The sequence below is a fragment of the Oncorhynchus gorbuscha genome, linkage group LG08 (genome assembly GCF_021184085.1).
Source record: "Oncorhynchus gorbuscha isolate QuinsamMale2020 ecotype Even-year linkage group LG08, OgorEven_v1.0, whole genome shotgun sequence".
NCBI classification, from domain to species: domain Eukaryota; kingdom Metazoa; phylum Chordata; class Actinopteri; order Salmoniformes; family Salmonidae; genus Oncorhynchus; species Oncorhynchus gorbuscha.
The window spans coordinates 71,406,671-71,414,170 of NC_060180.1; the positions used below are offsets into that span (position 1 = coordinate 71,406,671).

The 7,500-nt window shown below is 44.2% G+C and overlaps 20 non-coding genes and 1 pseudogene across 20 annotated transcripts in view; all 21 read right to left on the reverse strand.

Annotated features, from left to right (window-relative positions):
• Window positions 1–200: 200 nt before the first annotated feature.
• On the reverse strand, window positions 201–319 carry LOC124042342 (annotated as a pseudogene).
• Window positions 320–559: 240 nt separating this feature from the next.
• On the reverse strand, window positions 560–678 carry LOC124042411. Its single transcript, XR_006840165.1, has one exon. It is a non-coding gene; the product is annotated as a 5S ribosomal RNA (ribosomal RNA).
• A 242-nt stretch (window positions 679–920) lies between these two features.
• LOC124042412 lies at window positions 921–1,039 on the reverse strand. The gene has a single exon (XR_006840166.1). It is a non-coding gene; the product is annotated as a 5S ribosomal RNA (ribosomal RNA).
• Window positions 1,040–1,281: 242 nt separating this feature from the next.
• Window positions 1,282–1,400, reverse strand: LOC124042413. Its single transcript, XR_006840167.1, has one exon. It is a non-coding gene; the product is annotated as a 5S ribosomal RNA (ribosomal RNA).
• Window positions 1,401–1,642: 242 nt separating this feature from the next.
• LOC124042415 lies at window positions 1,643–1,761 on the reverse strand. Its single transcript, XR_006840169.1, has one exon. It is a non-coding gene; the product is annotated as a 5S ribosomal RNA (ribosomal RNA).
• A 242-nt stretch (window positions 1,762–2,003) lies between these two features.
• Window positions 2,004–2,122, reverse strand: LOC124042416. Its single transcript, XR_006840170.1, has one exon. It is a non-coding gene; the product is annotated as a 5S ribosomal RNA (ribosomal RNA).
• A 242-nt stretch (window positions 2,123–2,364) lies between these two features.
• On the reverse strand, window positions 2,365–2,483 carry LOC124042417. The gene has a single exon (XR_006840171.1). It is a non-coding gene; the product is annotated as a 5S ribosomal RNA (ribosomal RNA).
• Window positions 2,484–2,725: 242 nt separating this feature from the next.
• On the reverse strand, window positions 2,726–2,844 carry LOC124042418. The gene has a single exon (XR_006840172.1). It is a non-coding gene; the product is annotated as a 5S ribosomal RNA (ribosomal RNA).
• Window positions 2,845–3,086: 242 nt separating this feature from the next.
• On the reverse strand, window positions 3,087–3,205 carry LOC124042419. Its single transcript, XR_006840173.1, has one exon. It is a non-coding gene; the product is annotated as a 5S ribosomal RNA (ribosomal RNA).
• Window positions 3,206–3,450: 245 nt separating this feature from the next.
• Window positions 3,451–3,569, reverse strand: LOC124042420. Its single transcript, XR_006840174.1, has one exon. It is a non-coding gene; the product is annotated as a 5S ribosomal RNA (ribosomal RNA).
• Window positions 3,570–3,811: 242 nt separating this feature from the next.
• LOC124042421 lies at window positions 3,812–3,930 on the reverse strand. The gene has a single exon (XR_006840175.1). It is a non-coding gene; the product is annotated as a 5S ribosomal RNA (ribosomal RNA).
• A 242-nt stretch (window positions 3,931–4,172) lies between these two features.
• LOC124042312 lies at window positions 4,173–4,291 on the reverse strand. Its single transcript, XR_006840101.1, has one exon. It is a non-coding gene; the product is annotated as a 5S ribosomal RNA (ribosomal RNA).
• Window positions 4,292–4,533: 242 nt separating this feature from the next.
• LOC124042422 lies at window positions 4,534–4,652 on the reverse strand. Its single transcript, XR_006840176.1, has one exon. It is a non-coding gene; the product is annotated as a 5S ribosomal RNA (ribosomal RNA).
• Window positions 4,653–4,894: 242 nt separating this feature from the next.
• On the reverse strand, window positions 4,895–5,013 carry LOC124042423. Its single transcript, XR_006840177.1, has one exon. It is a non-coding gene; the product is annotated as a 5S ribosomal RNA (ribosomal RNA).
• Window positions 5,014–5,253: 240 nt separating this feature from the next.
• On the reverse strand, window positions 5,254–5,372 carry LOC124042319. The gene has a single exon (XR_006840108.1). It is a non-coding gene; the product is annotated as a 5S ribosomal RNA (ribosomal RNA).
• A 241-nt stretch (window positions 5,373–5,613) lies between these two features.
• LOC124042425 lies at window positions 5,614–5,732 on the reverse strand. The gene has a single exon (XR_006840178.1). It is a non-coding gene; the product is annotated as a 5S ribosomal RNA (ribosomal RNA).
• A 241-nt stretch (window positions 5,733–5,973) lies between these two features.
• LOC124042427 lies at window positions 5,974–6,092 on the reverse strand. Its single transcript, XR_006840180.1, has one exon. It is a non-coding gene; the product is annotated as a 5S ribosomal RNA (ribosomal RNA).
• A 242-nt stretch (window positions 6,093–6,334) lies between these two features.
• LOC124042428 lies at window positions 6,335–6,453 on the reverse strand. Its single transcript, XR_006840181.1, has one exon. It is a non-coding gene; the product is annotated as a 5S ribosomal RNA (ribosomal RNA).
• Window positions 6,454–6,695: 242 nt separating this feature from the next.
• LOC124042429 lies at window positions 6,696–6,814 on the reverse strand. Its single transcript, XR_006840182.1, has one exon. It is a non-coding gene; the product is annotated as a 5S ribosomal RNA (ribosomal RNA).
• A 242-nt stretch (window positions 6,815–7,056) lies between these two features.
• Window positions 7,057–7,175, reverse strand: LOC124042430. The gene has a single exon (XR_006840183.1). It is a non-coding gene; the product is annotated as a 5S ribosomal RNA (ribosomal RNA).
• A 241-nt stretch (window positions 7,176–7,416) lies between these two features.
• Window positions 7,417–7,500, reverse strand: part of LOC124042431 — a 119-nt gene continuing 35 nt past the window's right edge. The window contains exon 1 of the ribosomal RNA XR_006840184.1: window positions 7,417–7,500. This exon is cut by the window's right edge and continues 35 nt beyond it. This is a non-coding gene — a ribosomal RNA (5S ribosomal RNA).

The window sequence follows — 7,500 nt, forward strand, 5'->3', positions numbered from 1 at the left end:
GTGATTAACAGCTGTTGCATTTTCACCATGTCGATAAGCATCTTTGTGTCACTCAAAAGTGGAAGAACTTGCATATAATGTAGCCATAATTTGTAGCACAGATTGTTGGATGAAATACAAACTAACCTTGCTTACTTATTTCAAAGCGACGGCACATATTTCAGCCTTGTGGGAAGAAAACGGACAAAGGGTTGACAAAAAGCTTACAGCACCTGGTATTCCCAGGCGGTCTCCCATCCAAGTACTAACCAGGCCCGAACCTGCTTAGCTTCCGAGATCAGACGAGATCAGGGGTACACAGGGCGGTGTGGTCTTAAGCTAAAAGCTATCTCTTGGTGCACTATATAAAGTCAAAGTGGGTGTGATTAACAGCTGTTGCATTTTCACCATGTCGATAAGCATCTTTGTGTCACTCAAAAAGTGGAAGAACTTGCATATAATGTAGCCATAATTTGTAGCACAGATTGTTGGATGAAATACAAACTAACTTGCTTACTTATTTCAAAGCGACGGCACATATTTCAGCCTTGTGGGAAGAAACGGACAAAGGGTTGACAAAAGCTTACAGCACCTGGTATTCCCAGGCGGTCTCCCATCCAAGTACTAACCAGGCCCGAACCTGCTTAGCTTCCGAGATCAGACGAGATCAGGCGTACTCAGGCCGGTGTGGTCGTAAGCGAGAAACTATCTCTTGGTGCACTATATAAAGTCAAAGTGGGTGTGATTAACAGCTGTTGCATTTTCACCATGTCGATAAGCATCTTTGTGTCACTCAAAAAGTGGAAGAACTTGCATATAATGTAGCCATAATTTGTAGCACAGATTGTTGGATGAAATACAAACTAACCTTGCTTACTTATTTCAAAGCGACGGCACATATTTCAGCCTTGTGGGAAGAAACGGACAAAGGGTTGACAAAAAGCTTACAGCACCTGGTATTCCCAGGCGGTCTCCCATCCAAGTACTAACCAGGCCCGAACCTGCTTAGCTTCCGAGATCAGACGAGATCAGGCGTACTCAGGCCGGTGTGGTCGTAAGCGAGAAACTATCTCTTGGTGCACTATATAAAGTCAAAGTGGGTGTGATTAACAGCTGTTGCATTTTCACCATGTCGATAAGCATCTTTGTGTCACTCAAAAAGTGGAAGAACTTGCATATAATGTAGCCATAATTTGTAGCACAGATTGTTGGATGAAATACAAACTAACCTTGCTTACTTATTTCAAAGCGACGGCACATATTTCAGCCTTGTGGGAAGAAACGGACAAAGGGTTGACAAAAAGCTTACAGCACCTGGTATTCCCAGGCGGTCTCCCATCCAAGTACTAACCAGGCCCGAACCTGCTTAGCTTCCGAGATCAGACGAGATCAGGCGTACTCAGGCCGGTGTGGTCGTAAGCGAGAAACTATCTCTTGGTGCACTATATAAAGTCAAAGTGGGTGTGATTAACAGCTGTTGCATTTTCACCATGTCGATAAGCATCTTTGTGTCACTCAAAAAGTGGAAGAACTTGCATATAATGTAGCCATAATTTGTAGCACAGATTGTTGGATGAAATACAAACTAACCTTGCTTACTTATTTCAAAGCGACGGCACATATTTCAGCCTTGTGGGAAGAAACGGACAAAGGGTTGACAAAAAGCTTACAGCACCTGGTATTCCCAGGCGGTCTCCCATCCAAGTACTAACCAGGCCCGAACCTGCTTAGCTTCCGAGATCAGACGAGATCAGGCGTACTCAGGCCGGTGTGGTCGTAAGCGAGAAACTATCTCTTGGTGCACTATATAAAGTCAAAGTGGGTGTGATTAACAGCTGTTGCATTTTCACCATGTCGATAAGCATCTTTGTGTCACTCAAAAAGTGGAAGAACTTGCATATAATGTAGCCATAATTTGTAGCACAGATTGTTGGATGAAATACAAACTAACCTTGCTTACTTATTTCAAAGCGACGGCACATATTTCAGCCTTGTGGGAAGAAACGGACAAAGGGTTGACAAAAAGCTTACAGCACCTGGTATTCCCAGGCGGTCTCCCATCCAAGTACTAACCAGGCCCGAACCTGCTTAGCTTCCGAGATCAGACGAGATCAGGCGTACTCAGGCCGGTGTGGTCGTAAGCGAGAAACTATCTCTTGGTGCACTATATAAAGTCAAAGTGGGTGTGATTAACAGCTGTTGCATTTTCACCATGTCGATAAGCATCTTTGTGTCACTCAAAAAGTGGAAGAACTTGCATATAATGTAGCCATAATTTGTAGCACAGATTGTTGGATGAAATACAAACTAACCTTGCTTACTTATTTCAAAGCGACGGCACATATTTCAGCCTTGTGGGAAGAAACGGACAAAGGGTTGACAAAAAGCTTACAGCACCTGGTATTCCCAGGCGGTCTCCCATCCAAGTACTAACCAGGCCCGAACCTGCTTAGCTTCCGAGATCAGACGAGATCAGGCGTACTCAGGCCGGTGTGGTCGTAAGCGAGAAACTATCTCTTGGTGCACTATATAAAGTCAAAGTGGGTGTGATTAACAGCTGTTGCATTTTCACCATGTCGATAAGCATCTTTGTGTCACTCAAAAAGTGGAAGAACTTGCATATAATGTAGCCATAATTTGTAGCACAGATTGTTGGATGAAATACAAACTAACCTTGCTTACTTATTTCAAAGCGACGGCACATATTTCAGCCTTGTGGGAAGAAACGGACAAAGGGTTGACAAAAAGCTTACAGCACCTGGTATTCCCAGGCGGTCTCCCATCCAAGTACTAACCAGGCCCGAACCTGCTTAGCTTCCGAGATCAGACGAGATCAGGCGTACTCAGGCCGGTGTGGTCGTAAGCGAGAAACTATCTCTTGGTGCACTATATAAAGTCAAAGTGGGTGTGATTAACAGCTGTTGCATTTTCACCATGTCGATAAGCATCTTTGTGTCACTCAAAAAGTGGAAGAACTTGCATATAATGTAGCCATAATTTGTAGCACAGATTGTTGGATGAAATACAAACTAACCTTGCTTACTTATTTCAAAGCGACGGCACATATTTCAGCCTTGTGGGAAGAAACGGACAAAGGGTTGACAAAAAGCTTACAGCACCTGGTATTCCCAGGCGGTCTCCCATCCAAGTACTAACCAGGCCCGAACCTGCTTAGCTTCCGAGATCAGACGAGATCAGGCGTACTCAGGCCGGTGTGGTCGTAAGCGAGAAACTATCTCTTGGTGCACTATATAAAGTCAAAGTGGGTGTGATTAACAGCTGTTGCATTTTCACCATGTCGATAAGCATCTTTGTGTCACTCAAAAAGTGGAAGAACTTGCATATAATGTAGCCATAATTTGTAGCACAGATTGTTGGATGAAATACAAACTAACCTTGCTTACTTATTTCAAAGCGACGGCACATATTTCAGCCTTGTGGGAAGAAACGGACAAAGGGTTGACAAACAAAAGCTTACAGCACCTGGTATTCCCAGGCGGTCTCCCATCCAAGTACTAACCAGGCCCGAACCTGCTTAGCTTCCGAGATCAGACGAGATCAGGCGTACTCAGGCCGGTGTGGTCGTAAGCGAGAAACTATCTCTTGGTGCACTATATAAAGTCAAAGTGGGTGTGATTAACAGCTGTTGCATTTTCACCATGTCGATAAGCATCTTTGTGTCACTCAAAAAGTGGAAGAACTTGCATATAATGTAGCCATAATTTGTAGCACAGATTGTTGGATGAAATACAAACTAACCTTGCTTACTTATTTCAAAGCGACGGCACATATTTCAGCCTTGTGGGAAGAAACGGACAAAGGGTTGACAAAAAGCTTACAGCACCTGGTATTCCCAGGCGGTCTCCCATCCAAGTACTAACCAGGCCCGAACCTGCTTAGCTTCCGAGATCAGACGAGATCAGGCGTACTCAGGCCGGTGTGGTCGTAAGCGAGAAACTATCTCTTGGTGCACTATATAAAGTCAAAGTGGGTGTGATTAACAGCTGTTGCATTTTCACCATGTCGATAAGCATCTTTGTGTCACTCAAAAAGTGGAAGAACTTGCATATAATGTAGCCATAATTTGTAGCACAGATTGTTGGATGAAATACAAACTAACCTTGCTTACTTATTTCAAAGCGACGGCACATATTTCAGCCTTGTGGGAAGAAACGGACAAAGGGTTGACAAAAAGCTTACAGCACCTGGTATTCCCAGGCGGTCTCCCATCCAAGTACTAACCAGGCCCGAACCTGCTTAGCTTCCGAGATCAGACGAGATCAGGCGTACTCAGGCCGGTGTGGTCGTAAGTGAGAAACTATCTCTTGGTGCACTATATAAAGTCAAAGTGGGTGTGATTAACAGCTGTTGCATTTTCACCATGTCGATAAGCATCTTTGTGTCACTCAAAAAGTGGAAGAACTTGCATATAATGTAGCCATAATTTGTAGCACAGATTGTTGGATGAAATACAAACTAACCTTGCTTACTTATTTCAAAGCGACGGCACATATTTCAGCCTTGTGGGAAGAAACGGACAAAGGGTTGACAAAAAGCTTACAGCACCTGGTATTCCCAGGCGGTCTCCCATCCAAGTACTAACCAGGCCCGAACCTGCTTAGCTTCCGAGATCAGACGAGATCAGGCGTACTCAGGCCGGTGTGGTCGTAAGCGAGAAACTATCTCTTGGTGCACTATATAAAGTCAAAGTGGGTGTGATTACCAGCTGTTGCATTTTCACCATGTCGATAAGCATCTTTGTGTCACTCAAAAAGTGGAAGAACTTGCATATAATGTAGCCATAATTTGTAGCACAGATTGTTGGATGAAATACAAACTAACCTTGCTTACTTATTTCAAAGCGACGGCACATATTTCAGCCTTGTGGGAAGAAACGGACAAAGGGTTGACAAAAAGCTTACAGCACCTGGTATTCCCAGGCGGTCTCCCATCCAAGTACTAACCAGGCCCGAACCTGCTTAGCTTCCGAGATCAGACGAGATCAGGCGTACTCAGGCCGGTGTGGTCGTAAGCGAGAAACTATCTCTTGGTGCACTATATAAAGTCAAAGTGGGTGTGATTAACAGCTGTTGCATTTTCACCATGTCGATAAGCATCTTTGTGTCACTCAAAAAGTGAAGAACTTGCATATAATGTAGCCATAATTTGTAGCACAGATTGTTGGATGAAATACAAACTAACCTTGCTTACTTATTTCAAAGCGACGGCACATATTTCAGCCTTGTGGGAAGAAACGGACAAAGGGTTGACAAAATCTTACAGCACCTGGTATTCCCAGGCGGTCTCCCATCCAAGTACTAACCAGGCCCGAACCTGCTTAGCTTCCGAGATCAGACGAGATCAGGCGTACTCAGGCCGGTGTGGTCGTAAGCGAGAAACTATCTCTTGGTGCACTATATAAAGTCAAAGTGGGTGTGATTAACAGCTGTTGCATTTTCACCATGTCGATAAGCATCTTTGTGTCACTCAAAAAGTGGAAGAACTTGCATATAATGTAGCCATAATTTGTAGCACAGATTGTTGGATGAAATACAAACTAACCTTGCTTACTTATTTCAAAGCGACGGCACATATTTCAGCCTTGTGGGAAGAAACGGACAAAGGGTTGACAAAAGCTTACAGCACCTGGTATTCCCAGGCGGTCTCCCATCCAAGTACTAACCAGGCCCGAACCTGCTTAGCTTCCGAGATCAGACGAGATCAGGCGTACTCAGGCCGGTGTGGTCGTAAGCGAGAAACTATCTCTTGGTGCACTATATAAAGTCAAAGTGGGTGTGATTAACAGCTGTTGCATTTTCACCATGTCGATAAGCATCTTTGTGTCACTCAAAAAGTGGAAGAACTTGCATATAATGTAGCCATAATTTGTAGCACAGATTGTTGGATGAAATACAAACTAACCTTGCTTACTTATTTCAAAGCGACGGCACATATTTCAGCCTTGTGGGAAGAAACGGACAAAGGGTTGACAAAAGCTTACAGCACCTGGTATTCCCAGGCGGTCTCCCATCCAAGTACTAACCAGGCCCGAACCTGCTTAGCTTCCGAGATCAGACGAGATCAGGCGTACTCAGGCCGGTGTGGTCGTAAGCGAGAAACTATCTCTTGGTGCACTATATAAAGTCAAAGTGGGTGTGATTAACAGCTGTTGCATTTTCACCATGTCGATAAGCATCTTTGTGTCACTCAAAAAGTGGAAGAACTTGCATATAATGTAGCCATAATTTGTAGCACAGATTGTTGGATGAAATACAAACTAACCTTGCTTACTTATTTCAAAGCGACGGCACATATTTCAGCCTTGTGGGAAGAAACGGACAAAGGGTTGACAAAAAGCTTACAGCACCTGGTATTCCCAGGCGGTCTCCCATCCAAGTACTAACCAGGCCCGAACCTGCTTAGCTTCCGAGATCAGACGAGATCAGGCGTACTCAGGCCGGTGTGGTCGTAAGCGAGAAACTATCTCTTGGTGCACTATATAAAGTCAAAGTGGGTGTGATTAACAGCTGTTGCATTTTCACCATGTCGATAAGCATCTTTGTGTCACTCAAAAAGTGGAAGAACTTGCATATAATGTAGCCATAATTTGTAGCACAGATTGTTGGATGAAATACAAACTAACCTTGCTTACTTATTTCAAAGCGACGGCACATATTTCAGCCTTGTGGGAAGAAACGGACAAAGGGTTGACAAAAAGCTTACAGCACCTGGTATTCCCAGGCGGTCTCCCATCCAAGTACTAACCAGGCCCGAACCTGCTTAGCTTCCGAGATCAGACGAGATCAGGCGTACTCAGGCCGGTGTGGTCGTAAGCGAGAAACTATCTCTTGGTGCACTATATAAAGTCAAAGTGGGTGTGATTAACAGCTGTTGCATTTTCACCATGTCGATAAGCATCTTTGTGTCACTCAAAAAGTGGAAGAACTTGCATATAATGTAGCCATAATTTGTAGCACAGATTGTTGGATGAAATACAAACTAACCTTGCTTACTTATTTCAAAGCGACGGCACATATTTCAGCCTTGTGGGAAGAAACGGACAAAGGGTTGACAAAAAGCTTACAGCACCTGGTATTCCCAGGCGGTCTCCCATCCAAGTACTAACCAGGCCCGAACCTGCTTAGCTTCCGAGATCAGACGAGATCAGGCGTACTCAGGCCGGTGTGGTCGTAAGCGAGAAACTATCTCTTGGTGCACTATATAAAGTCAAAGTGGGTGTGATTAACAGCTGTTGCATTTTCACCATGTCGATAAGCATCTTTGTGTCACTCAAAAAGTGAAGAACTTGCATATAATGTAGCCATAATTTGTAGCACAGATTGTTGGATGAAATACAAACTAACCTTGCTTACTTATTTCAAAGCGACGGCACATATTTCAGCCTTGTGGGAAGAAACGGACAAAGGGTTGACAAAAAGCTTACAGCACCTGGTATTCCCAGGCGGTCTCCCATCCAAGTACTAACCAGGCCCGAACCTGCTTAGCTTCCGAGATCAGACG